This window comes from Mustela putorius, unplaced genomic scaffold (assembly GCF_011764305.1).
Source record: "Mustela putorius furo isolate JIRA1106 unplaced genomic scaffold, ASM1176430v1.1 tig00000253_pilon_pilon_pilon, whole genome shotgun sequence".
Lineage (NCBI taxonomy): Eukaryota > Metazoa > Chordata > Mammalia > Carnivora > Mustelidae > Mustela > Mustela putorius.
The window spans coordinates 8667370-8694257 of record NW_025421329.1 but is presented as its reverse complement, the minus strand read 5'-3'; the positions used below and the strand labels follow the sequence as shown (position 1 = coordinate 8694257).

Genomic DNA, 26888 nt, shown 5'->3' with positions numbered 1-26888 from the left:
TTGTCTCTCTCCCTTTGCTCCTCCTCTTTCTCTCATAAATAAATAAAATACTTAAAAAAAAAAGAATAGCAATAATGTATATGAAAAATATGTGATTAAGACCTTAGAGATTACAGTGCTCCCTCGTCATATATTTAAGTAAAATAACTTGATATTCAAAGAAAAAAAATTCTGGGGTGCCTTGGTGTCACAGCCAGCTAAACATCTAAGAAAAGGTTTTGGCTCAGGTCCTGATCTTGGGATCGTGCATGCAGGGTTATGAGATCGAGCCCTGAGGGGGCTCCATGCTCAGCGAGAGTCTGCTTGAAATTCTTTCTCCCTCTGGCCCTGCCCCCTCTCTCAAACAAATAAGTCTTAAAAAAATGAAATAAAGAGGGGCACCTGGATGGCTCAGTGGGTTCAAGCCTCTGCCTTCGGCTCAGGTCATGGTCTCAGGGTCCTGGGATCGAGCCCCACATCCGGCTTTCTGCTCAGCAGGGAGTCTGCTTACCCACCCCCTCTCTCTGCCTGCCTCTCTGTCTACTTGTGATCTCTGTCAAATAAATAAACAAAATCTTAAAAAAAAAAAAAGAAAGAAAGAAAAAATTGCTGAAAGAAAAATTCCTTTTAAAAAAGAAGAGTACTTCGGTTTTAATTCATTTTCCTCTCATTTATGTTTTCTCTCTGACAATCTCACTAAAATGAGGTACAGCTGAAGTAATTATTCATTCCACAGAATTTGACTATAGAACCTCTGCTCCCTTCAATGTTTTAAAACAGAATTATCAGTACAATTTTAGAGGCATCAAAATAGTAGATAAATTAGTCAAAAACACTTGACAAAACCAAGTCCCTCTTTTCCTAATTCCGAAAGTGGAAAAACACTTAAACAAAAATCTGACAGTCTTAACAGCAAATAAGTTAAGATCTATGGGAGGAAAACTTGACTGTTTTCTACATAAAAACTGAAAAAAAACTTGTATACTAGATAACAACACTATAAATCAAGGTAAACTACAAAACGAGAAGAGTATTTGCAAATATGCAACACATCTAACAGGTAAGCCTCCCGATGTACAGAAGTCTTTAAGGAACTCAGGAAAAGGAGACACAACAGAGAATGTGGTCAAAGAAGATGGTCGGATGACTCACAAGAAGCTACAAGCTGTCGAGGAGCCTAGGAAGACAAAGAAGAGAATTTTTTTAAATATTATTTATTTATTTATTTGACAGACAGAGATCACAAGTAGGCAGAGAGGCAGGCAGAGAGAGAGAGAGGAGGAGGAAGCAGGCTCCCCGCTGAGCAGAAAGCCCGATGCAAGGCTCCATCCCAGGACCCTGGGATCATGACCTGAACTGAAGGCAGAGGCTTTAACCCACTGAGCCACCCAGGTGCCCCAAAAAGGAGATTTTTTTAAAAAATTTTGAGGGAAAGTAAAAATGACACATCTGAACCTACCAGACTAGCAATGGCGGATTTGATAGAGCATATCCACATACCCATTTTGGGAAGAAGGCACTTGTAGGTATTTTTATTAGGTTGTTACCTTGGTAAATTTTTGACCTGGACCCTCAATCCAGCAGACTGCTTCTGGAAATGTATGTAATGAGACACCAGATACACGTTTAACACTTGCCAAAGGGACACTATGGTCTCTGTACAAGGAAGAGAGAGAGAGAAAGAAAAGGAGATTCTTGAGTCCCTGGCAGTTCTTGCCCTCTGCCTGGCCCCTCCACAGCAGGCATGTGTCAGGAGAAAGACAGGACCTGCTCTTTTGTCCACGGTCCTCATCACCTCAAAAGCCCTCAGATGAACGGGAACAGCTCCCTGTACTGGGCTGAGGCCCCGTGTTTAACAGGAAATGTGTTTCTCAACTTTCACACAACACCTGGTCTGAAACCAAATGCTAGCCAGCTCCTTCACCATGTGCTTGTTTGAGCACCTGCTGAATAACCTTGTGAATAGCCGTCTGATTGGATGGTTATGAAACTGGTGAACCACCACCTCACAGGATGCAGGAGAACGGATGGGGTACTGACTAATTGCAGAGGCCACTTTTTTCTCCACTGTGGAACCAATCTAATTTTTGGTGGGGATTTCGACTCCCTGAAAAATTTACAAAAGTTACCTTCACATTGCCTTTCCTGAACCACGCCCCCCCCCCCCCCCCGCCATGGCATGTGACTCCACTGAATAAGGTTGTCTATCGTGGTGGAAACTGGCAGTAGTAAAAGTCAGGAAGTAGATGCCAGATCCCTCAGCAGACATTTGGAAAACATTGTGAGACATCCATTCAACGGGATCTCTACAGAAACAGATGATGCCAAGTCATGTGAACTGACATGAAAACATCTAATACACTGAGAGACAAAAAATGTTGCATAAAAGCAGATATGGTATGACTTACTTATGTAAAGTTTAATATGTTTTGAAAATAAGTACATAAAACTGAGCATGTTTGTTATGTGTGTGTGCGCATACAGAGAGAGAGAGAAAGAGATCGAAGGATTTTTACCAAAAGAGTAACTGTATTATCTCTGTGTGGTGGGATTCAGAGTGCTTCTTACTTTTTGGGTTTGGGGTTTTGTTTATCTTTTACTTTTCTTGATCATTTGAATTTTTAATAATGAGTATGTATATGTTTTTAATCAGAAAAAAATTTTAAGCCCACTAATCTCCATTTTCAAAAAAAATAAAAAAGGAAACTGATAGGAATACCAATAGAAGAGTCCTCAAAAGGAGTTTCCCAGGGTTTGCCTGCTAGAGAATGAGGCACCACATCAGGCAATAACCATAGGGAATTCCTGTGCATGACCCAGATATACCAAAGGGAAACTCTTCTTGTTCCAAGGTGTCCTAGCATTATTTTATTTTATTCTCTTCCTAATTCTTTGCATGAGAAATGCTGACAATCTTCTATGTCTGACTTCAACAAACACATCTTGATTGCCCAGTACACTCCTAGGAAATAAAGACATGGAGATGAGCAAAATGTGTTTTCCTGAAATCCTCAAGAAACATTTTGGGGAGTTAAGCACACAAACAAATAGTATCACTGATAATAATCTACTCTAAGGAGAAAGGCAATTAATGTTTCCTGAAGGACTGGGGTAAGGCTACCTGGACAAGATGGCATCTGAGCTAGGTTTTCAATGAACAGAGGTGAGGTCAATAAAGCAGAAATAGAGGCAGTCCAAAAAAGGGACACCACACAGGCCAAGGCAGGATATGCCTGTGCCTTTTATATTTGATGAGCAGAACAGAGAACAGAGGAAAAGGAGGATCACACAGTTTGAAAGGAAATGTGGGGACCAGAATCCTGCTGAATGGTTTGAGCTTATATAGAATATAAAGGTCTGCATCAGGAGGCGGACATGATTAGGTTCATTCAGCTTGAGACAAGGATGAAAAGTCCCATTAGTGAGATGATCTCTGGCCCTCAAAGCCGTGGGCATGTATCCCTGTCTGTTCCAGCACCTCAACCTTTGAGATTATAAGCGGTCAGTAAACACATATTGGTTGAAAGAGAAAGAACCACCTACATTCGTGGAAGTTTCCACTGACTTGAAAGCATTGGTAAAAATGAGAAACCAGGTTAAACAGCAGAGCTAATGTCCCCCAGCAGAGAGACACAGGTGTATCTTGTGCCCAGGACAGAGTTCAGCCTCTGGTTGGGCAGAGCCGTGGATGCCGAGGATGCAGTAGAATCTGAACATGGCTTTCCTGCTCCCACCCCATCTGCTCTTCACATCACCTTTCTCATCCAGGACGTGCTGTAATCTAAGTCCTTTTAAAAAGAAAATAGAATTCTTAAGCATCTGTCACCACAGCTCCTTGCAGTGAAAAATGGAAGGTGTGGCTTCTTTGAGAGAAAAATGACAAGACGGAGTATTGGGTGACCCCAAGGTGTTGGCATGTGGGAGATGAACAGATGCACCGAGATAGACAGAAAACCCGTCTGCCTTTCCAGCACTTTTTATAGTAAGTTTTAATCGCTGTTTATGCTTTCAGGATATGGTGCTCTGCAAGAAAACCAGTCCACTTGTAGACCATATAGGGGTGGAGGTGCTGGGCGACCGTGAGTAAACACAGCGACAATGGAATTCCACCAGACTCACAGCAAGGCTTTCATCTGCTTTCGGGAGTGACAAGTAGGGCTGGCTTCCCTAGGCCTAGAGTGGAAGCACAATTACAAAGCTAAGCATCTGCCGCCTTGTTTGTAGGACTTACCTAGGAAACTGATACCCTCTGAAAGTGCCCCTTCATTCCAATGTCACTTTAGATAGGACACGTAAAAGGATTACTCTGGTGTCACTGGCCCCCACCCATTGTCTGCACAAGCCCATGTTGAATGGGGTAACTTAACCCCCAAAGAGATAACCAACTGCTGTGTGTGTACTCACATTTACAACTGGCAATTCCCATGAAGCAGAGTGGTTGTTTTCCGGGGCCTTTTCCTTCACGGACACATCAGTAGCTGAATCTGAAACAGTTCTAGACCAAAGGCATGGGCCTGGAGAAGAACAAGTCCAGGGGCCTGCTCTCAACGCCCTTTTGTACTAAACCAGATCCACCAGGGGTACGTGCGGGGAGGGGACCCACGTTAAGACAATGCTCAGATCTCTCAGAGTTCTTCTTTCAGTTGTGAACTTGACCTAAATATTTCAATATATTTCCTTTAAAGAAAAATGTATTAGAGGACACCTGGGTGGCTCAGTCAGTTAAGCATCTGCCTTCGGCTCGGGTCATGATCCTAGGGTCCTGGGATGGAGCCCCGCATTGGGATTCTTGCTCAGAGGGGAGCCTGCTTCTCCCTCTCCCTGTCTCTCCTCTTAGTTGTGAGTTCTCTCACTCATTCTCTCTCTCTGACAAATAAATAAATAAATTAAATATTTTTTAAAAATGAATTAGAAGCCTTAAAGAAGGGCTGTTGTTTACATGGGACAGAATGAAAGACCAATGTCTGACCCATGCCCTTGCCTGCTTAGGACTTTGAGGGCCTCAGAATCCACCCCCACCCCAACCACTATGGCCCAGATTTAGCCACCAACCTCACCAACCGCCGCCAGCCCAGATTCAACCCCACCACTCCCAGCCAGCCCAGATTTACCCCCACCACCTCCAGCCAGCCCAAAAGCCCAAAAGAATGAAGTTTTCTGACTCCTGGCAGATATTAGGTAAAGTTGCCCTTTATTAATAGAAATCTCCTACAAAATAAATAATATTTACTATGTTTCTGAAATACGGACATAGAGAAGAGGAAGCAAAGGTTATTCATAATCTCACCATATAGAAAGCCCTTGCTGACAATTTAAAAAATTTTTAAGTAACATGCTCTATGCACATTGTGAAAACTTCAGACATTTCAGAAGGTAAAAATAATTTAAAATAAAATCAACCCTCACCATAAAGTTAACCACTGCTAACACTAACTTCGGTTTCCCTCTAGATTAGAAAAGAAATGCATAAAGCAGCAAAATATACATAGCTCTATACATGATTTATAAAAATAAAAAGTACAATAATAAATAAAAATTTAAAATAATTTTTAAAAAGTATAACATCCATACTCTCCTACATCTTACTCTTTTTTTTTTTAGATTTTATTTATTTGACAGAGAGAGACACAGTGAGAGAGGGAACACAAACAGGGGGAGTAGGAGAGGGAGAAACAGGCTTCCCACTAAGCACGGAGCGCGATGTGGGGTTCGATCCCAGAACCCTGGGATCATGACCTGAGCCGAAGGCAGACGCTTAATGACTGAGCCATCCAGGGGCCCCTACATCTCACTCTTTTCACTTAATTATCCACCTTGGAGAGTTTGCCATACTATGGCATGTGGATCTACCTCACTCTTTTTTAGTGGGTTAGTTTATGGATGCCACCTAACTGACCTGTCCAAACTCTCATGAGACATTTGAAAGAATCACACAAATTTTACGCAAGAGACAGCCACTCCATACCTCATTTTTGTCATCTTCAAGGTGAGAAAAACAATGGTAAGGGAGTGGGTACATGGGCAGCCCCTAAAAGTGTATCTGATACATTGTAAGCCACTATTGTTATTATGTTTATTACTAGTACTATTAGTTTTAGCTATGAGTATCAGTGTGATTTGTTATTAGAAACTTTTTAGATCAACATAAGCCATTGTTGTCAGTGTACTTTCTAGTTGGAAACTTTTTAGGCAAGTCTCAAAGACATCGCTACTAAAAGTAGACTCATAAGAGAGACACCATTTGTTTTTGAGCCACACTCTTCAAAAACACCTAGCAAGACCAAAATGTCTGTGCCCCATGGTAGTGGTAGTGCCAGAATTACATTTCCAAAAACACAAGATTCCCCAAAGGAAGCCACAGTTTGAATACTGGCCTATGAAACAGCAGACAACAAAATCAAGAGACAAGTTCCTGAGGAGAAATACAGAAGAATAGTGTAGCCAATTGACAATGCAAGGAAAATCGTGGTGGGCAGAATGTAATTACCTGCGCTGGAACTCAGCCAGGGTGTCTGTTTGCCCAGCAGAAGGAAATTAGACCAGATGTTTGGAGAAAGGGTTTAGTTTGGGCCAACATTTCCCAAGATAATCTTTCCATCAGTAGTAAGGTCATTATATCCAGGCATGAAGGAGAGCCAGAGAAGGTTAGACCTTAAAAGAAGAAAAAGAAAAAAAAAAGAAAGAGGAGAGAGATGAGTTAGTTCAGTCCCTTTTACCACAAAGGAGAGATTAACTTTCCCAAGTAACAAAGCCAGCTCATGGAAGAACCAGGGTTAGCCGAAAAGTCTCTTCACACCCAAACCAAAGTTTTTTCTATTACATTACATTGCCTTATTTGTATAGAGCCCTAGGATTGCAATTAGTACTAAAAAATAAGGCAAGATACATGTGAATTGAGGAATGATTAAAAGTTTTTGAATCAAGGCTTGTAAATAATAGTATAAACACTTAAAAGTCACAGGGATTAGGACGTTTTGCTGTTCTTGTAGGGGAGGCCTAGAACCCCATAATTTAACCTTCTCTTAGAGGTCCTTTCCTGGGGTTCTAGGCCTCCTTTATTCCGTGCCCCCCACTTCAACCTCAGCAATGTTGCCTCTGCAACATTTTATATGTTGGTTATATATACAATGTATTGATATAAGGTTCCACTGCTGAAACAGAAAATTTTAGTGTTTTTTTTTTTGTTTTTTGTTTTTTGTTTTTTTTTGAGGGGGGGCCCTAGATCCCAATGCTATATATTTCTTAAAATTTCATTTGGAGATTTAAATGATCCAAGAAATGCCACGGACATCTAAGTAAGTTAAGCTTTAAGAGAGGGGCTTTTCCCCTACATCATTTTTTTCATTATCATTATGACTCAACATTTCCAAAAAGCCATTTGTGGGGCACCTGCATGATTTATTTAGAGCCAGCCAATAAGGAGAGAGAAGCCAAAAGATGACGGGCTTTTTCTGTGAGCATACAGAACTTACCCTCACAGTGCCATTGGCTTTGTAGCTGTTAAAAGTATGCTTTAGTACCTTTTTTTTTTTTTTTTTGGGTAATTTTTGTATAGTTTGACAAAGGAGAAGATAGAAAAATTCTTGAGATCACAACAATGTAACTATATTTAACACCACTGAAATGTATATGTTAAAATGGTAAAGATAGTTTTGTGTTTTTTTACCATAAAGGTAAAAAAAAAAAAAAAGTTTTTGATTTAATGTAAGAAGTGTGCCATTCCCCAACTTTTCCTCCGTTCTGTCAGTTGGAATGCAGATGTGATGGCTAGTGTCCCAGCAGCCATCTCACGCCATGTCATAGCAGCTGCATTCTGAAGATGGTGAAGTAACTGTGTGTGGAGCAACTGTGTTGCTACTGTATAAGTAACAACAAGATTCTGTGTAAAGAAACCTAGTCCCTAACCCTGAGGGCACATGCCAACCCTTCATGACCTACTTTTGGATCTCTTTTACGTAAGAGAGAAATGAATTTTAATTATGTGTCATTTCTAAAAGTGTGCCAAAAATAAATAAATAAAGATTGCCAAAGGAAGTATAAGTATTTGCATCACATGTGCCAAATATATCAAGAGAGTGAGGTTGTATTCCCAAATCATTTTTATCTCATTTATTTTATTCAAATGTTCTAACAGGGCTAGGATACAGAACAGTGCTTTCTAAAGCCTGGTTCCCTGGTTAACAACATCAGCATCGCTTGGAATTGTTACAAATGCCCCCCAGATCTCCTGACTTAAGACATGCTAGGTGCTGGGCCTGGTAATCTGTATTTTAGCCATCCATCCCCAGAATTCTAATGCCCAAGAAAGTAAGAGAACCATTCATACAAAGGTAACAAGGTAACATAGAGTAGTCCTGTGTGTTGAGTCTTAGGGCTGAGGGGCAGAGGAAAGTCTATTGTCAAGAGTTACAATTCCTTCTTTGCCACTTAATAGCTCAGTAGCACTAGAAAAGTGACCTGGCCTCTTCAAGTCTTAATTTTCCCAATGGTAAGATAAAGAAGAATTAATGTTACCAATGTCCTACAGTTGTTGAGAAGACCCAGTAGGATAAACCTGCATAAAGCTCTTCATTGCCAAATGTTTACTATTAAATGCAGGATCAGTACTTACATTGTATTCGTGTTTCGTGCTGTTTGAAACCTCATGACTTGACAGAAAAACAAGCAGGATAAACAGGTTGGAGGACCACAAAGGAACCTTGGAGAATTCTTGGGAGAAAAGGAATTAATAGAATTGAAGTAGTGCTGAAATCACTTGTCAAGAAAAGACAACAAATTAAGAAAACAACAACAATATTAAAATAATAGATAACATTTGTTAAACACTTACCACATGCCAGACACTATTCTAACCACTTGTTGCATGTTGAACTCATTAAATCCTCCTGGCAACCTTCTGAGGTATGTGCAGTAATTATGCTTGTTTTACAAACAAGGAAACAGATACAGAGAGGCTAGGAGATGATCCCGACATCACCCAGCCAGTGAGAGGGAAAGCTGGATTCTATCACCGGAACTTGGCTCTGGGCCCATTTTCTTAACATTGGCCCCTACATTCCTAGGTATATTTTTTGATTCTGTTCAGGAGTATCACAAATGGAGTGATGGTCTCTTAACCCAGGTTGGAATGAAGGGGAAATTCAGCCTCCCCAATCCATTTTTATTGAGCATTTACAATATGTGAGTGTCCTGGTTTGGAGCCTCCCAGAAGCATCCAAAGGCAAGAACTTGAATGTAGTTTCTTTGGGGTTGCAGGGAACCCCTACAGAGAAAGCAAGAGTGATCCAGGGAATGAGAAGCTACTTGCAAAGCTGGCTATCAAGGTTAACAATTGGAGGTCAATCCCACAAAAGCCACTCTGCAAAACTCACTCTTGGAATTATCCTACCCAAAAGGCAAGAGCTGGAATATTTAAAAGTCTCAACTCCTGGGAGATCCTGAGTGAGGGCTGCCTTGGAGGTATTAATCCCCTGCCACATCCAGCTTCTTACCAGGCTGTCCAAAGTGGAGTCTCCTTTCAAGAATTTTAAAAAATAAAAAAATAAAAAATAAAAATAAAATTCTAAGCTAAATTTGTTCCTTCATAAAAGCAACATTATCAAGGTCAGTAATTTTCACCCTTGACTGTGCCTCAGAATTCTCAGGGGTCCTTAAAACACAGACTGCTGGCCCTATCCCCAGAGTCTGGGATTGAACAAATCTGGGCAGGGCCCAATAATTTGCATTTCTAACAAATTTCAGCAGATGCTGATACTGCTTGTTGCAACCACATTGGGAGGCCATCTGGTGTCCCAGCTAGGAGGGATTGCCACAGACTCCTCAAGAAGCCACTATACAGATTGTGTGTGTGTGTGTGTGTGTGTGTGTGCACAACAGAAATATTTGAAAAAGAAATAATCAATCATTCAAAAGCATACTTTGATCCAGGAACTTCAAACTAAATAGTAAAAATAGGCATCCCCCTGTAGCTGATCCCTCCTTCTCAAAGGTCTATCTTAGCCAGACATACACAGGTCAGGGAGACCTCTCTTTTTCTGCATCCTCAAGACATACAATAACTGTCTGGGCTTTAATAGATGTTTCTTACAGAACCTGAAATCATACAATGTCTAAGTAAAAAAACATGTTTGCATTTCAAAACTACATCCTTGTTTGTTTTCTTTTTTAAAAGTGAAATTGTAAACTGCTTGTTCACTTGCAAAGAGTCATCAAGAACTCATTCCTCTGTTAGGTGATCCTGAATGCCCTACATTTCTGAGAAACCAGCCCCTGGAGCCATGGTTTATACAGACTCTGCTAAGATTACAGGGGACTTACACAGGATAATAATCTATATTTTGATGAAACTTGAAATTATCAAAAAACCATCTTATGGTTTGCTGAATACTATGCAGAGAAACCATCTTAAGTTACCAACTTCCAGAATCAACAATGTATCACTTTACTAATCCAAAAAAGCAAGACGAGTTTTAGTAATTTAATAGGGGCACTGAGAGATGCTCCTGGTAAGTTTACTTTCCTGGCACTGGGATGAGGCTTGATTAATGACTAATTGTCTCTCATACAGCTCTGCCGTTTCACTTTGGAAATCAGCCAAAGACTGAATTAAGAAACCGTCATTCCTAAGTAAAAGGTTACAATACAAAGCATTTTTATTTCATCACTTGAATATTTTGAAATAATTGCTAAATATTTGAGACCAATTAGAAAAGTTCTCTTGCCTCTATATTATTTTTCTGCATTACTACGAGAAATTAGATTTCATAAATTGCTGGTTATTAAAAATCTAATACCAGCAATAAGTACACTGAAGAGGTAGAGAAATATTTCATTCCAGTCTTCATACTTTCTTATGGTTAATTTGAAGGCCCCTAGCTCACAGTTAAAAGCACTGAATGATGTTCTTTCCTTAAGTAGATAGGGTTAGTTTAGTAATTACAATACCTTTAATTATTTCACTTCATATGGTTATTAGAAATATTGTGGCACATTATCCTTATGCCCTAAAGATTAATTATTTTTGATGTAAACAAAATTACACCATTCTTAACTAAAAGCTATGCTATTTTTAAATGTATTCCTTTAATCTTTATTTTAAAGGTGGAAAAATTATAATGGTTTGCTAATTTGATTAATTTGATTTGAATCCCTGTTCTTCAAAGCCAAATGTAAGAGGTTTTTTCCCAAGTGAAAGTTTTTGATCTGTGTTCAATCAGTGCTGTAACTTTATGAACCTACTCATATAGGTAACAGATTTCCTTTTTTGCCAGATAAACTCAAGAGTCCTGTGTATTATTTGGGATCTGATTTTCCTAAGATGTCTATAAAAATGAAAAACACTCCTTTTCTGAAAAGAGTTGGTTGCCCCCATGTCCTTGCTTATTTTATAGAGAAATAGATTTTGTTTCAAAACAATAAATCTAAGTAGCTACGTGAACAAAAGAAATTCATGGCCATCCTATACATGGATATGATCCAGACTGACTGAATGAATAATGGGATACAATAAAAAATATTGGTAACTCTCTAGAAGGTTGCCCACAAATTGTTATCCCATACTAGTGTTTATTTCATCTCCTTTAGTGCTAGTTTTCTATTCTTGTCAGAAGCCTTCATGACAATGTCCTGGTTCTCTTTGAAACTTGGTGCTTGATATATGTCAAGTTACTCCAGGACTCCCTGCAAAAGAATGAAAGCTAAGCATGAAAGAACAAGAAAATCCTTCTTAGATGGAAATTTTACAATGGATATGCATGTTTTTATTGTAACTTTATAAGAAGCAAGGTTGCTTCCTTATAATTCTTCTGCATAAGTATCACCAAGGAAATTCCTACACACTTGCTACCTGTCTTTATAAAACAATTTTGTCTTTAAAAAAACTAAAAACTGTGTGATAGGCCTGAGCCTCTCACCACTTGCTTTGGAAGACAAAGGAAAGTGGATATGTGTGAAAACATTAGACCTAGAACGACTTCTGATCCACAATCACAGAACAAATCAGGATAATACAAACAAATAAAATCAGGATAATACTCAAAGTATGATTAACTAAAGTTGGGTATACATATTTACCATGGAATGCAGGAATGCCTCTATGCTGATTTAGCCTAATGAAATAAAGACATGTCTTTACCAATGTTTATAGCAGCCAATGTTTATGGCAGCTTTATTCATAGTTGCCAAAACCTGTAAACATCCCAAATGTCCTTCAGTGAATGAATGGATAAACAACCTGTGGGGTCCATCTATACTATAGGATGCTACTCAGCAGTGACAAAAAAATGATTGATTCATGCAATTGCTTGGTCAATAATAAGCATCTTCACACTGAGTGAAAAAAAAAAAGCTGGATTCAAGAGACCATATTGCATAATTCCATTTCTGTTTTCATTTTCCCTTTAGAAAAAGGTTAAAGTATGGGGAAAAAGAAAATCAGTTGTTGCCAGGGGTTGGTGTGGAGGAAGGCATTGTCTACAAAGGGAGGAGCAAGAAGATGTGGGGGATGGGGGCAGTGTGGCAGTTCTGTAGATTGATTGCAGTGATGGTTACATGCTTACCCATTTGCCAAAGCTCACAAAATATGCACTAATATATGCAATTTTACTATGTGTAAATATACTTCTACATTTTTTAAGACTACTTTCCAGAGCAGTTTTACATATATAGGAAAACTGAAAGGAAAGTATAGATTCCCCATATAACCCTTGCCCCCCACACATGCAAAGCCTCCCTGACGATCACCTGTCCCACTAACAACATCCCCCACCATCATTATCACTCAAAGTCCATAATTTACATTAGAGTTCACTCTTGGTGTTGTACGTTCCGTGGATTTGGATGAATTTATAATGACATGTATCTGTTTATTATAGTGTCATACAGAGTGGTTTCACTGTCCTAAAATAGCCTCTGTGCTTGCTTTTTTTTTTTTTTTTTTTTTTAAGAATTATTCTAGGGACACCTGGGGAACTCAGTCAGTTAAGTGCTGACTCTTGATTTTGGCTCAGGTCATGGTATCAAGGATGGATCCCCCTGTCAGGCTTTATGCTGAATGAGGAGATTGAGATGTTCTCCCTCTTCTACTCCCTCCACCCTTCCTCCCTTTTCTACTCCCTCCACCCTTCCCCCCACTTTCTCCTGGAGGAGAAAGGAGAAGGAGGGGGAGGAGGGGGAGAAGGATTTATTAACCATTAGAATTATTATTACTCTGGGCACCTGGGTGGCTCAATTGTTTAAGTGGCTGCCGTGACTGGCTTTGGCTCAGGTCATGATCCTATAGTCTCGGCATCAAGCCCTACATCAGGATCCCTGCTCAGTGGAGGGTCTGCTTCTCCCTCTGCCCTTCACCCTGCTCATGATAACTCTCTCTCACTCTCAATCTCTCTCAAATAAATAATTTTTTTTAAAAAGAATTATTTTTTTCCTACAATGAAAAAAAATTGTTTTCCTTGACCCCAAACTTCTGCCTTTCTGTTCCTCCTGAACCTTGGAGACCATACATGGATAATCATAGAATTTCTAAGTGTTTTCATCCAATCATTTCCCCCAATCTAGAACCAATTTAGATTTTCATTTTAATGGGACACATTTTTGCATGATATGTCCAAAAATATGTCCAGCTTTGCTCAATAACTTCAATAAAAGGGATCTCACCTCTTTTCAAAACTCACAGAGTGACCCAAAACTTCCCTTATCTTGAACATCCCATTTTATGTAAGCTAATTTAGGAAACTGAATCCAATTTTGCTGCGCCTGGAACCCACTGTTATTCAGTTGCAATGCCTTCTCAAATTTGTCCTCCTGAACACTGAAACCTACATAAGAGATTTTATGCCAAGCCCCACTAAATGTCGTTTTGTTTTGTTCTGCTTTAGCCAACATGTTGAACCTTTGGTCCAGGTTTCCAATGGTAAATTTGATCTGATGCCACCTGTGTCTTCATCTACCTTGATGATGAAAGTGTTAAACCCATCAAATCAAAGCCATAGTAAGATCCCACTTCTTATCCATCAGAGAGAGGAGAAAAAGATTTACATTTTCAGAGCAGATTCAGATATGTATATCTTTGACACTGTTGGTAGAATTACAACTAGGTAAAGACTTTTGGAAGGTATTTTAGTTGTAGCTGCCAAAGGCTAAGGCTTTTGCTCCAACAATTTCATTTCTAGGAATCTGTCCTAGAAAACTACTGACATACCTGCAAAATCATATATACAAGGGTGTTCACTGCAGTATTATCTACAACAGCAAGTATTAGGAAACAGCATAAGGGGGTTGTTAAATAAATGTTTACACATTCATAATAAATACTAATAATATATACTTGGACAGATGCCAGACATTGTTCTAGGGCTTTCCTTGCAATATTTTCTCACAGGTAGGTATTGTTGACATCCTCATTTCACAGATGAGGTCCTTGAGGCACAGAGAGGTTAAATTATTTGTCACAGTTGTATGATTAGTCTGTGGGAAAGCTGGGACTCAAAGTGAGGCTCTAACCTATATACTTTTCACAACCACACTTTTCTGCCTCTCTGCAGATTAGAATACATGGAAGTCCTTAAGAAGAATGAGACAGACTCCTATGAACTGATGTAGAAGGAGTTCCAAGACTCATGACTTGGACTAAGAGGCTCCAAGGTACATTATTATATAAAAAAGCATGAACAATATAGAGAGAGCTCTATTCCACTTGCGTTGGGGAATGATGGATGTAAATGGAACCAGAAAAGAAGTGAAGAATCTTGATGTTGGGGTGCCTGGGTGGCTCAATGGTTAAGCCTTTGCCTTCAGCTCAGGTCATGATCTCAGGGTTCTGAGATCGAGCCCCACATCGAGCTCTCTGCTCAACAGGGAGTGTGCTTCCCCCTCCCCTCTCTGCCTGCCACTCTGACTACTTGTGATCTCTCTCTCTCTCTCTGTCAAATAAATAAACAACATCTTTAAAAATAAAAGAAAGAAAAGAAAAAGAATCTTGGTGTTTTCTCTGACATTGCCTACAAAATATTTTCTAATGAAAATATATTTATGTTTGACTAACATCAAAGCCAATACTAATAAAGAGGGAAAGTTGTTATACCAGATAGGAGGATAAGAGTAGTGTGACCTTGTGACATTTTGCTAGAGGTTTTCACCTTATCAGTGGATTAAGCCTGGAGTATGAAGATTAATTCTATGAATGAGTCTTTTTCATCTTTAAACCGATTTAATGAATCATAATTTACATATGGCAGAATTCACCAATTTTAAGTGCCCATTTTGATGAATACTGACAAATAAATGTATATGCCATGTACCCACTACACACCATGATACAGAAAACTCCCATCATACCATAATGGTCTCTGTGCCTTTTGCAATCACCTGCCCCACCCTCAACTCCAGCAACAAGTCATCTGTATTCTACTGCTCTATATTTACCATTTCTAGATTTTCTTAAAAGTTGAATCATACCACATATATTCATCTGTGCCTGCTATCTTACTTCTTTCACTGAATACACTGGTTTTAATATCCATCGATTTTGTTGCTTATATCAGTAGTTTATTCTTTTATATTGTTGAGTAGCTTTCCATTTCAAGGATATACCAACAAATGGTTTTAGAAAACTGGATATACACATGCTAACGAGGGAAATTGATCCCTTACCTTAAACCATTTTCAAAATCACCTCAAAATGGACTAAAGACTTAAACACAAGACCTGAGACTGTATAACTCTTAGGAGAAAATACAGGAAAAAACTTATTCACATTGGCCTTGGCAATGATTTCTTGGATACAACACCAAAAGCATAGGCAGAACAATTAAAAATAAACAAGTAGGACAACATCAAGCTAAAAAGCTTCCACACAGCTAAGGAAACAATCAACAGGATGAAAAGGCAACATATGGAATGGGAGAAAATATTTGTAAACCATATATCCAACAAGGGATTATTATCCAAAATCTATAAGGAACTCCTACAACTGAATAGCAGAACACATATAGCTCAAATACAAAATAGTCAAAGGACTGTATTTTTCCAAAGAAGACATTTTCCCACAGATAATGAAAAGATGTTCAACATCACTTATTAGGAAAATGCAAATCCAAACCACAATAACAGATCATCTCACACCTATTAGGTTAGCTATTATCAAAAAATTAAAAGGTAACAAGTTTTGATGCAGATGTGGAGAAATTGGACCCTTTGCACACTGTGAATAGGAATGTAAAGTGACATGGCTGCTATGAGAAACAGTATAGAGGTTCCTCAAAAGATTAAAAACAGGAATACCATATGGTCCCACAATTCCATTTCTGGGTATACACCTAAAAGAACTGAAATCAGGATCTCAAAGAGATATCTGTACTCGCATATTCCTTGCAGCATTATTGACAATAGCCAAAATAGGGAGACAACTTTAGTGTTCATTGAGGGATGAACGGATACATAAAATATGGTATATACACACAATGGAAAATTATTCAGCCAAAATCTTGCCAGGTAAAACAACACAGATAAACCTGGAGAATAAAATAGTGGGTGAAATAAGCCAGTCACAGCAGGACAAATACTGTGTAATTCATCTTACATGCGGTACCTAAAATAGTCAGACTCAGAGAGTAAAAAAGCAAGAACCAGGCACTTTTTTTTTTAAGATTTTATTTATTTATTTGACAGAGAGAAATCACAAGTAGTCGGAGAGGCAGGCAGAGAGAGAGAGAGGGAAGCAGGCTCCCTGCTGAGCAGAGAGCCCGATGCAGGACTCGATCCCAGGACCCTGAGATCACGACCTGAGCCGAAGGCAGCGGCTTAACCCACTGAGCCACCCAGGTTCCCCAAGAACCAGGCACTTTAAAATTTGTTCATTAATCTGGTCTTTCATCCAAATTATCAGATTATCATCCAGCCCACATTTTTTCGTATTTTCTGCAAAAAATATCTTGAAATATCTTCAAATTCCTTCTGAATCTACTGATGAAATGTAGATTCAAATCCTTGGCTTCTCTTCCTCTAATGGAGCGATTTAGGCGAGATGCTTAAACTCTGTAGCGCAATTTAATCATTGCTGAATTAAAGACAAAAATAGTTCCTATTTCATAGCAATGTCATCAGGTTTAACAAGAAAATCCAAGTTAAGCACTTAGGACAGGGCCTGATGTGCAGTAATGACTCACTAAGATCTTCCTGATCTTTTACAGAAGGGAGTGAGGCCAGCTTAAAGGCCACTTGCCTGCAGTGGCCCCATGTTGACTTCTTGAAATTGCCAAATTCCCTTCTAAATGCTCAGGGACCACAAGCCAACCATTTGCCTGTTTTTGTTTTTTGTTTTTGTGTTTGTTTCATTCTTCCCTCACCTCTGTTGCTGTCTATGACCCTGCACAAGTGGCCAAAACCAGTGGTTTTGTTTTCTTCATGAGTCCTTGGTTCCAAGATATAGATTATCTGCTTCCAGGGAATGAAACACATTAGGAGGTTAAAGATTTGGATTCTGCATGTCTCTGACCAATTTGTTCCACACTTTCTTGCCAAAGTCGTGAGTGAACACAAAAAGTAATAGTTAGAAAATATCATGAGAAGAAAATGTCTCCTTCTGAATATAACAGATATGTGAAAAATACACTGAAAACCTCTCTCCTATTTGAACTACTAATTTCTTGAAAAACAGATTAAAGTAAAAATACAATCTTTTAAAAAATTATACATATATGCACTTGTCTTTAAAAGGGGGGGTGAGAAGAGACAATTCCTGAAAATAGATCAGTTAATTGGAGTTACACTTCTTTTTTCCAGAAACCACACCCAAAATGCATTCTTTACCATACCTTTTTTAAACTTTTTAAGTACCATAAGAAATTGGAAACTCTTGTTAAATTAAGAGTTCAGAAAAGTTGATAAGTTTTTGTAAATTTCCCAGACTTTAAGTGTTATCTTATACACATCTAAATCAACAACAATTTTTTTTAATCAACAATTTCTAAGTGACTTGCCTTCATGAATTCTTTCATAAGTGTTCAGTTTGGTTTTATTTTACTTTTCTACAGTTTAATCAAAGTGTACAAATACAATAAAAAGTGTGAACATCTTTAAAGATTTGGAAACAAACCCAAAAACTCCTGATAAGTGCAGAATATAACTAAAGGAGGCAGAAACATGTAGATGTTCTAGAACTGTGTTATTCAATATGGCAGCCACAAACTCAAAGGCTTTAAGTAAACTTTTACATTTAAGCTAACTCAAATGTTAAATGAAATTACATTAAATAAGGTGTAAAGTTCAGCTCCTCAGTCCTAGAGGAGTCAAGTACTCAATAATCATGTGAGATTAGTGGCTTCCACACTGTGCAGCAAAGATATAGAATATTTCCACCAACATACAAAGTTCTTTTGGATATTGGTCAAGAAGATGGTCTATGTAGCATGTGCATTTGGTATTGGTCAGTATATATCTTAGAGGGGAAGGAAATGACCAATGAACATAGTGAGTCAATTAAGAAGAAATCAGTTGTAAAAGTTTTCCATATGTCTCAGAATTAAGTGTCGGTGGGATGTCTGTGAGGCTGTTGGTTAAGTGACTGCTTTCAGCTCAGGTCAAGATCCCAGGGTCCTAGGATCAAGCCCTGCATCAGACTCCCTGCTCAGCAAGGAGCCTGCTTCTCCCTCTCTCTTTCCCTCTCCCCCTGTTTGTGCTCTCTCAAGAACTCCTTAATCTGAAAATTAATAAAAGTTAAAACAAAAACAAGAATTAGGTTGTCTTTCCTGTATTTGAAGGCAACCACATAGATAATAAGAGAAAGTTCTTCATAGAAAAATTTTAGCTAATCAATGCAGACAGAATTAGAAAATCATTGTTTTGTAGCCTTAAATGAAATAATGGATCTAAGAAGTGCTGTGTTTATAAGTGTTTAACACTGGACAGGGAGGAAGGGCCTGATTTATAACATTGGCCAATTTTTGTGGGGCAAATATCCCACCATAGCTGATTGTAAACTACCAATATGCTGTTACTCAGAACTGGGAAGAAATGTGCCTAATTAGCTCTTGTGAACTGGTACAAGCTGATGCAAACAGGTTGAGCTGGTCCATTATACCACTACGTCTGAATAAGGATCATCAGTGGATTTGGTAAAATTATGTTAAGGAACTTTATATTGAAGTATCAGGGTGACAATGCCTGAAAAGCATTACAGGTCCTATCTCAGGCAGCAAGGTTGCATATATAAGTATCCTTGTGAAGAAAACACGCAGCACTTAGTCTAATCATGCTTCCAGATCTACCTCCCAGTTTATAGAAAACATCTGGGGTAAAGATAACAACTAAATATACCCACAAGGAAACAAACAGCCAAACTCAGGAAGTAAAATGTTGCCAGCTCAAAGAGTACAATGTATCCAACAAAGCACTAGAAACTAAAAGAAGAGACAGGAAAGACAGAGAAGGAGATTGTTTTAATAATAAAAGATACTTAGGGCGTCTGGCTGTGTCAGTCAGAAGAGCATGCAACTCTGATGTCAGAGCCAGGAGTTTGAGCCCCCCACTAGGGTTTACTTAAAAAAAAATAAAAATTTTAAAAAAATTAAAGATACTAAAGGAGTATAATTAGATATAACGTAGTATGTAATCAAAATTGAGTAGCAATTTGGTAAATTTGAATATGAATGGATATTAGATGAAATTAAGAAATTATTGTTGAGGGGAGGAGTCAAGATGGCGGAGAAGTAGCAGGCTGAGACTACTTCAGCTAGTAGGACATCAGCTAGATAGCTTATCTAAAGATTGCAAGCACCCACAAATCCAACGTGAGATCGAAGAGAAAAAGAACAGCAATTCTGGAAACAGAAAATCAACCACTTTCTGAAAGGTAGGACTGTCAGAGAAGTGAATCCAAAGAGACAGGAAGATAGACCCTGGGGGGAGGGGCCGGCTCCCAGCAAGCAGCGGGGAAATGGAGCAAAAAATCAGGACTTTTAAAAGTCTGTTCCGCTGAGGGACATCACTCCAGAGGCTAAACGGGGTGAAGCCCATGCGGGGTCAGCGTGGCCTCAGGTCCCGCAGGGTCACAGAAGGATCGGGGGTGTCTGAGTGTCACAGAGCTCACAGGTATTAGAATGGGGATGCAGGCTACAGAGACAGAGCCGACAGTGAGCTCACAGCTCGGTGTTACCTTGAACCAGTGCAGGCTCAGTGAGCTCGAAGCGTGGCCGGAGGTCAGGCAGATGGAGTTACTGGGCGCTGTTCTCTGAGGGCACACTGAGGAGTGGGGCCCCGGGCTCTCAGCTCCTCTGGGCCGGAGATCAGGAGGCCGCCATTTGTATTCCCGTCCTCTGGAACTCTACGGAAAGAGCTCAGGGAACAAAAGCTCCTGAAAGCAAACCCGAGAGGATTACCCAGCCTGGCCCCTGGTAAGGGCAGTGCAATTCCGCCTGGGGCAAAGACACTTGAGAATCACTACACCAGGCCCCTCCCCCAGAAGATCAACAAGAAATCCAGCCAAGACCAAGTTCACCTACCAAGGAGTGCAGTTTCAATATGAAGGAGAGCAGCAGAGTTCCAGAGGAGGAGAAAGCAAAGCACGGAACTCATCGCTTTCTCCCTATGATTCTTTAGTCTTGCAGTTAATTTAATTTTTTTTCTTTTTCATTTTTTTTCTCTTCTTCTGCTAAAATTTTTTTAACTTTTACCTTTTTCTTCTTTTAACATTTTTTAACTAGTTTATCTAATAGATATATTTTTTATACTTTTCTTTATTCGTTTTTTTCTAATTCTTCTTCTTTTTTTTTTTTTTTTTACTTTCTTTCTTTCTAAACCTCTTTTTATCCCCTTTCTCCTCCCTCACGATTTGGGATCTCTTCTGATTTGGTTAAAGCATATTTTCCTGGGGTTGTTGCCACCCTTTTAGTATTTTACTTGCTCCTTCATATACTCTTACCTGGACAAAATGACAAGGCAGAAAAATTCACCACAAAAAAAAAAAAGAACAAGAAGCAGTACCGAAGGCTAGGGACCTATTCAATAAAGACATTAGTAATATGTCAGATCCAGAGTTCAGAATGACAATTCTCAAGGTTCTAGCCGGGCTCGAAAATGGCATGGAAGATATTAGAGAAACCCTCTCGGGAGATATAAAAGCCCTTTCTGGAGAAATAAAAGAACTAAAATTTAACCAAGTTGAAATCGAAAAAACTATTAATCAGGTGCAATGAAAAATGGAGGCTCTTACTGCTAGGATAAATGAGGCAGAAGAAAGAATTAGTGATATAGAAGACCAAATGACAGAATAAAGAAGCTGAGCAAAAGAGGGACAAACAGCTACTGGACTACGAGGGGAGAATTCGAGAGATAAGTGACACCATAAGATGAAACAACATTAGAATAATTGGGATTCCAGAAGAAGAAGAAAGAGAGAGGGAAGCAGAAGATATACTGGAGAGAATTATTGGGGAGAATTTCCCCAATATGGCAAAGGGAACAAGCATCTAAATTCAGGAGGTGCAGAGAACGCCCCTCAAAATCAATAAGAATAGGCCCACACCCCATCACCTAATAGTAAAATTTACAAGTCTTAGTGACAAAGAGAAACTCCTGAAAGCAGGAAAAGAAGTCTGTAACATACAATGGTAAAAATATTAGATTGGCAGCTGACTTCTTCACAGAGACCTGGCAGGCCAGATAGAGCTGGCATGATATATTCAGAGCACTAAACGAGAAAAACATGCAGCCAAGAATACTATATCTAGCTAGGCTATATTGAAAATAGAAGGAGAGATTAAAAGCTTCCAGGATAAACAAAAATTGAAAGAATTTGCAAACACCAAACCAGCTCTACTACAGGAAATATTGAAAGGAGTCCTCTAAGCAAAGAGAGAGCCTACAAGTGCTAGATCAGAAAGGAACAGAGACAATATACAGTAACAGTCATCTTACAGGCAATACAATAGCACTAAATTCATATCTCTCAATAGTTACTCTGAATGTTAACGGGCTAAAAGCCCCAATCAAAAGACACAGGGTATCAGAATGGATAAAAAAACAAAACCCATCTATATGTTGCCTCCAAGAAACTCATTTTAAGCCTGAAGACACCTCCAGATTTAAAGTGAGGGGGTGGAAAAGAATTTACCATGCTAATGCACATCAGAAAAAGCAGGAGTGGCAATCCTTATATCAGATCAATTAGATTTTGAGCCAAAGACTATAATAAGATATAAGGAAGGACACTATATCATACTCAAAGGGTCTGTCCAACAAGAAGATCTAACAATTTTAAATGTCTATCCCCCCAACGTGGGAGCAGCCAACTATATAAACCAATTAATAACAAAATCAAAGAAACACATCAGCAATAATACAATAGTAGGGGACTTTAACACTCCCCTCACTGAATTAGATCATCCAAGCAAAAGATAAACAAGAAAATAAAGGCCTTAAATGAAACACTGAACCAGATGGACATCACAGATATATTCAGAACATTTCATCCCAAAGCAACAGAATACACATTCTTCTCTAGTGCTCATGGAACATTCTCCAGAATAGATCACATCCTCGGTCCTAAACCAGGATTCAAAAGATTGGGATCATTCCCTGCATATTTTCAGACCACAGTGCTCTGAAGCTAGAACTCAACCACAAGAGGAAGTTTGGAAAGAACCCAAATACATGAAGACCAAACAGCATCCATCTAAAGAATGAATGGGTCAAACAGGAAATTAAAGAAGAATTGAAAAAAAAACCATGGAAACCAATGATAATGAAAACACAACAGTTCAAAATCTGTGGGACACAACAAAGGCAGTCCTGAGAGGAAAATACATAGCGGTACAAGCCTTTCCCAAGAAACAATAAAGGTCTCAGGTACACAACCTAACACTATACCTAAAAGAGCTGGAGAAAGAACAAGAAAGAAACCCTAAACCCAGCAGGAGAAGAGAAATCATAAAGATCAGATCAGAAATCAATGAAATAGAAAACAAAAAAACAATAGAACAAATCAGCGAAACTAGGAGCTGGCTCTTTGAAAGAATTAATAAAATTGATAAACCCCGGGCCAGAATTATCCAAAAGAAAAGAGAAAGGACTCAAATAAATAAAATCATGAATGAAAGAGGAGAGATCACAACTAACATCAAATAAATACAAACAATTATAAGAATATAGCAACTCTACGACAACAAATTTGACAATCTGGAAGAAATGGATGCATTCCTAGAGACATTAAACTACCACAACTGAACCAGGAAGAAATAGGAAACCTGAACAGAACCTGAACCAGTAAGGAGATTGAAACAGTCATCAAAAATCTCCAAACAAGCAAAAGCCCAGGGCCAGATGGCTTCCCGGGGGAAATTCTACCAAACATTTAAAGAAGAACTAATTCCTATTCTCCTGAAACTGTTCCAAAAAATAGAAATGGAAGGAAAACTCCCAAACTCATTTTATGAGGCCAGCATCACCTTGATCCCAAAACCAGACAAGGATCCCTTCAAAAAAGAGAGCTATAGACCAATATCCTTGATGAACACAGATGTGAAAATTCTCACCAAAATACTAGCGAGTAGGATTCAACAGTACATTAAAAGGATTATTCACCACGACCAAGTGGGATTTATTCCAGGTCTGCAAGGTTGGTTCAACATCCACAAATCAATCAATGCGATACAACACATCAATAAAAGAAAGAACAAGAACCATATGATGCTCTCAATAGATTCTGAAAAAGCATTTGACAAAGTACAGCATCCCTTCCTGATCAAAACTCTTCAAAGTGTAGGGATAGAGGGCACATACCTCAATATTATCAAATTCATTTATGAAAAACCCACTGCAAATATCATTCTCAATGAAGAAAAACTGAAAGCTTTTCTTCTAAGGTCAGGAACACGGCAGGGATGTCCATTATCACCACTGCTATTCAACATAGTACTAGAAGTCCTAGCCTCAGCAATCAGACAACAAAAGGAAATGAAAGGCATACAAATCGGCAAAGAAGAAGTCAAACTCGCACTCTTTGCATATGATATGATACTATATGTGGAAAACCCAAAAGACTCCACTCCAAAACTGCTAGAACTTGTACAGGATTTCAGTAAAGTGTCAGGATATAAAATCAATGCACAGAAATCAGTTGCATTTCTCTACACCAACAACAAGACAGAAGAAAGAGAAATTAGGGAGTCAATCCCATTTACAGTTGCACCCAAAACCATAAGATACCTAGGAATAAACCTAACCAAAGAGGCAAAGAATCTATACTCAGAAAACTATAAAGTACTCATGAAAGAAATTGAGGAAGACACAAAGAAATGGAAAAATGTTCCATGCTCCTGGATTGGAAAAATAAATATTGTGAAAATGTCGATGCTACCTAAAGCAATCTACACATTTAATGCAATTCCTATCAAAGTACCATCCATCTTCTTCAAAGAAATGGAAAAAATAATCCTAAAATTAATATGGAACCAGAAAAGACCTCAAATAGCCAAAGGGATATTGAAAAAGAAAGCCAAAGTTGGTGGCATCACAATTCCGGACTTCGAGCTCTATTACAAAGCTGTCATCATCAAGACAGCATGGTACTGGCACAAAAACAGACACATAGATCAATGGAACAGAATAGAGAGCCCAGAAATAGACCCTCAACTCTACAGTCAACTAATCTTCGACAAAGCAGGAAAGAATGTCCAATGGCAAAAAGACAGCCTCTTCAATAAATGGTGTTGGGAAAATTGGACAGCCACATGCAAAAAAATGAAATTGGACCATTTCCTTACACCACACACGAAAATAGACTCTAAATGGATGAAGGACCTCAATGTGAGAAAGGAATCCATTAAAATCCTTGAGAAAAACACAGGCAGCAACCTCCTCAACCTCAGCCGCAGCAACATCTTCCTAGGAACATCGCCAAAGGCAAGGGAAGAAAAGACAAAAATGAACTATTGGGATTTCATCAAGATCAAAAGCTTTTGCACAGCAAAGGAAACAGTTAACACAGCCAAAACCCAACTGACAGAATGGGAGAAGATATTTGCAAACTACATATCAGATAAAGCACTAGTGTCCAAAATCTATAAAGAACTTAGCAAACTCAACACCCAAAGAACAAATAATCCAATCAAGAAATGGGCAGAGGACATGAACAGACATTTCTGCAAAGAAGACATCCAGATGGCGAACAGACACATGAAAAAGTGCTCCATATCACTCGGCATCAGGGAAATACAAATCAAAACCACAATGAGATATCACCTTACACCAGTCAGAATGGCTAAAATTAACAAGTCAGGAAATGACAGATGCTGGCGAGGATGCGGAGAAAGGGGAACCCTCCTACACTGTTGGTGGGAATGCAAGCTGGTGCAACCACTCTGAAAAACAAACAACATGGAGGTTCCTCAAAATGTTGAAAATAGAACTGCCCTATGACCCAGCAATTGCACTACTGAGTATTTACCCTAAAGATACAAACGTAGTGATCCGAAGGGGCACGTGCACCCGAATGTTTATAGCAGCAATGTCCACAATAGCCAAACTATGGAAAGAACCTAGATGTCCATCAACAGATGAATGGATCAAGAAGATGTGGTATATATACACAATGGAATACTATGCAGCCATCAAAAGAAATGAAATCTTGCCATTTGCAATGATGTGGATGGAACTAGAGCATATCATGCTTAGCGAAATAAGTCAAGCAGTGAAAGACAACTATCATATGATCTCCCTGATGCAGCATGGGGGCTTAAGGGGGTAGGAGAAGAATAAATGAAACAAGATGGGATTGGGAGGGAGACCAACCATAAGTGACTCTTAATCTCACAAAACAAACTGAGGGTTGCTGGGAGGAGGGGGGTTGGGAGAAGGGGGGTGCGGTTATGGACATTGGGGAAGGTATGTACTTTGGTGAGTGCTGTGAAGTGTGTAAACCTGGCGATTCACATACCTGTACCCCTGGGGATAAAAATATATTATATGTTTATAAAAAATTAAAAATTAAAAATTAAAAAAAAGAAATTATTGTTAACTTTTTAAATTTAATAATGATGTAATCGATTTTTTAAGTCCTTATCAGTTAAAGATGCGTGTATCCTAAAGTATTTATGGGTAAGTTATATAATGCCTGAGATTTGCACATTTCTTTTAAGATCTTTATTTATTTAGTTGTAAGAGAGCCACAAATGTGGAACAGCAGGAAGAGGGAGAAGCAATTCCCCTCTGAGGAAGGAGTCTGACTCGGGACTCAATCCCAGTACCCTAGGATCATGACCTAAGCCAATGTCAGACACTCAAACAACTGAGCCAGCCAGGCCTCCTGAAATTCACCTTAAAATACACTAATAGGCGCACCTGGTCGTTCATTCAGTTAAGTGTGTCTTGTCTCCGGCCATACCACCCTGAACGCGCCCGATCTCGTCAGTTAAGTGTGTCTAACTCTTGATTTCAGCTCAGGTCATGATTTCCTCTGATCAAGACCTGTGTTGGACTTCTCACTCAGTAGGGAGTCTGATTGAGATTCTATCTCTCTCTCTCCCTCACTCTCTGCCCCTCTCCACTGCACATATACTCTCTCTAAAATAAATAAATAAATCATTAATTAATTAATTTTTAAAAATACACTAGTAAGGGACACCTGGGTGGCTCAGCTAATTAACTGACTCTTGGTTTCTGCTCAGGTCTTGATCTCAGGGTCTTGAGTTCAAGCACTGCATTGGGCCCCACACTGGTCATGGAGCCTACTTAAATAATAAATAAAAAATAAATAGATAAATAAATAAAATTTTAAAATAAAATACACTAACGAAAATAAAATGTAGAGGAGGAAAAAAATATGAAATAGACTGGCAAAATGGTGATAATTTTTAAAGCTGGGTTATAGGTATATGGCAGTTCACTAGACTTATTTTGTGTATGTTTTTAAGATTTCA

At 38.9% G+C, this 26888-nt stretch overlaps 1 long non-coding RNA gene across 2 annotated transcripts in view; it reads right to left on the bottom strand.

Annotated features, from left to right (window-relative positions):
• Positions 1 to 2651: 2651 nt before the first annotated feature.
• Positions 2652 to 26888, bottom strand: part of LOC101681910 — a 48027-nt gene continuing 23790 nt past the window's right edge. The window contains exons 1-5 of one of the 2 annotated variants that reach the window (XR_001179748.2): positions 20129 to 20188; positions 8591 to 8688; positions 6467 to 6630; positions 4384 to 4493; positions 2652 to 4152 (exon numbers count right to left, since the gene is read on the bottom strand). This is a non-coding gene — a long non-coding RNA (uncharacterized LOC101681910). Of the gene's footprint in view, positions 4153 to 4383; positions 4494 to 6466; positions 6631 to 8590; positions 8689 to 20128; positions 20189 to 26888 lie in introns of those variants that run through there. The other variant, XR_001179747.2, reaches the window with a different exon arrangement.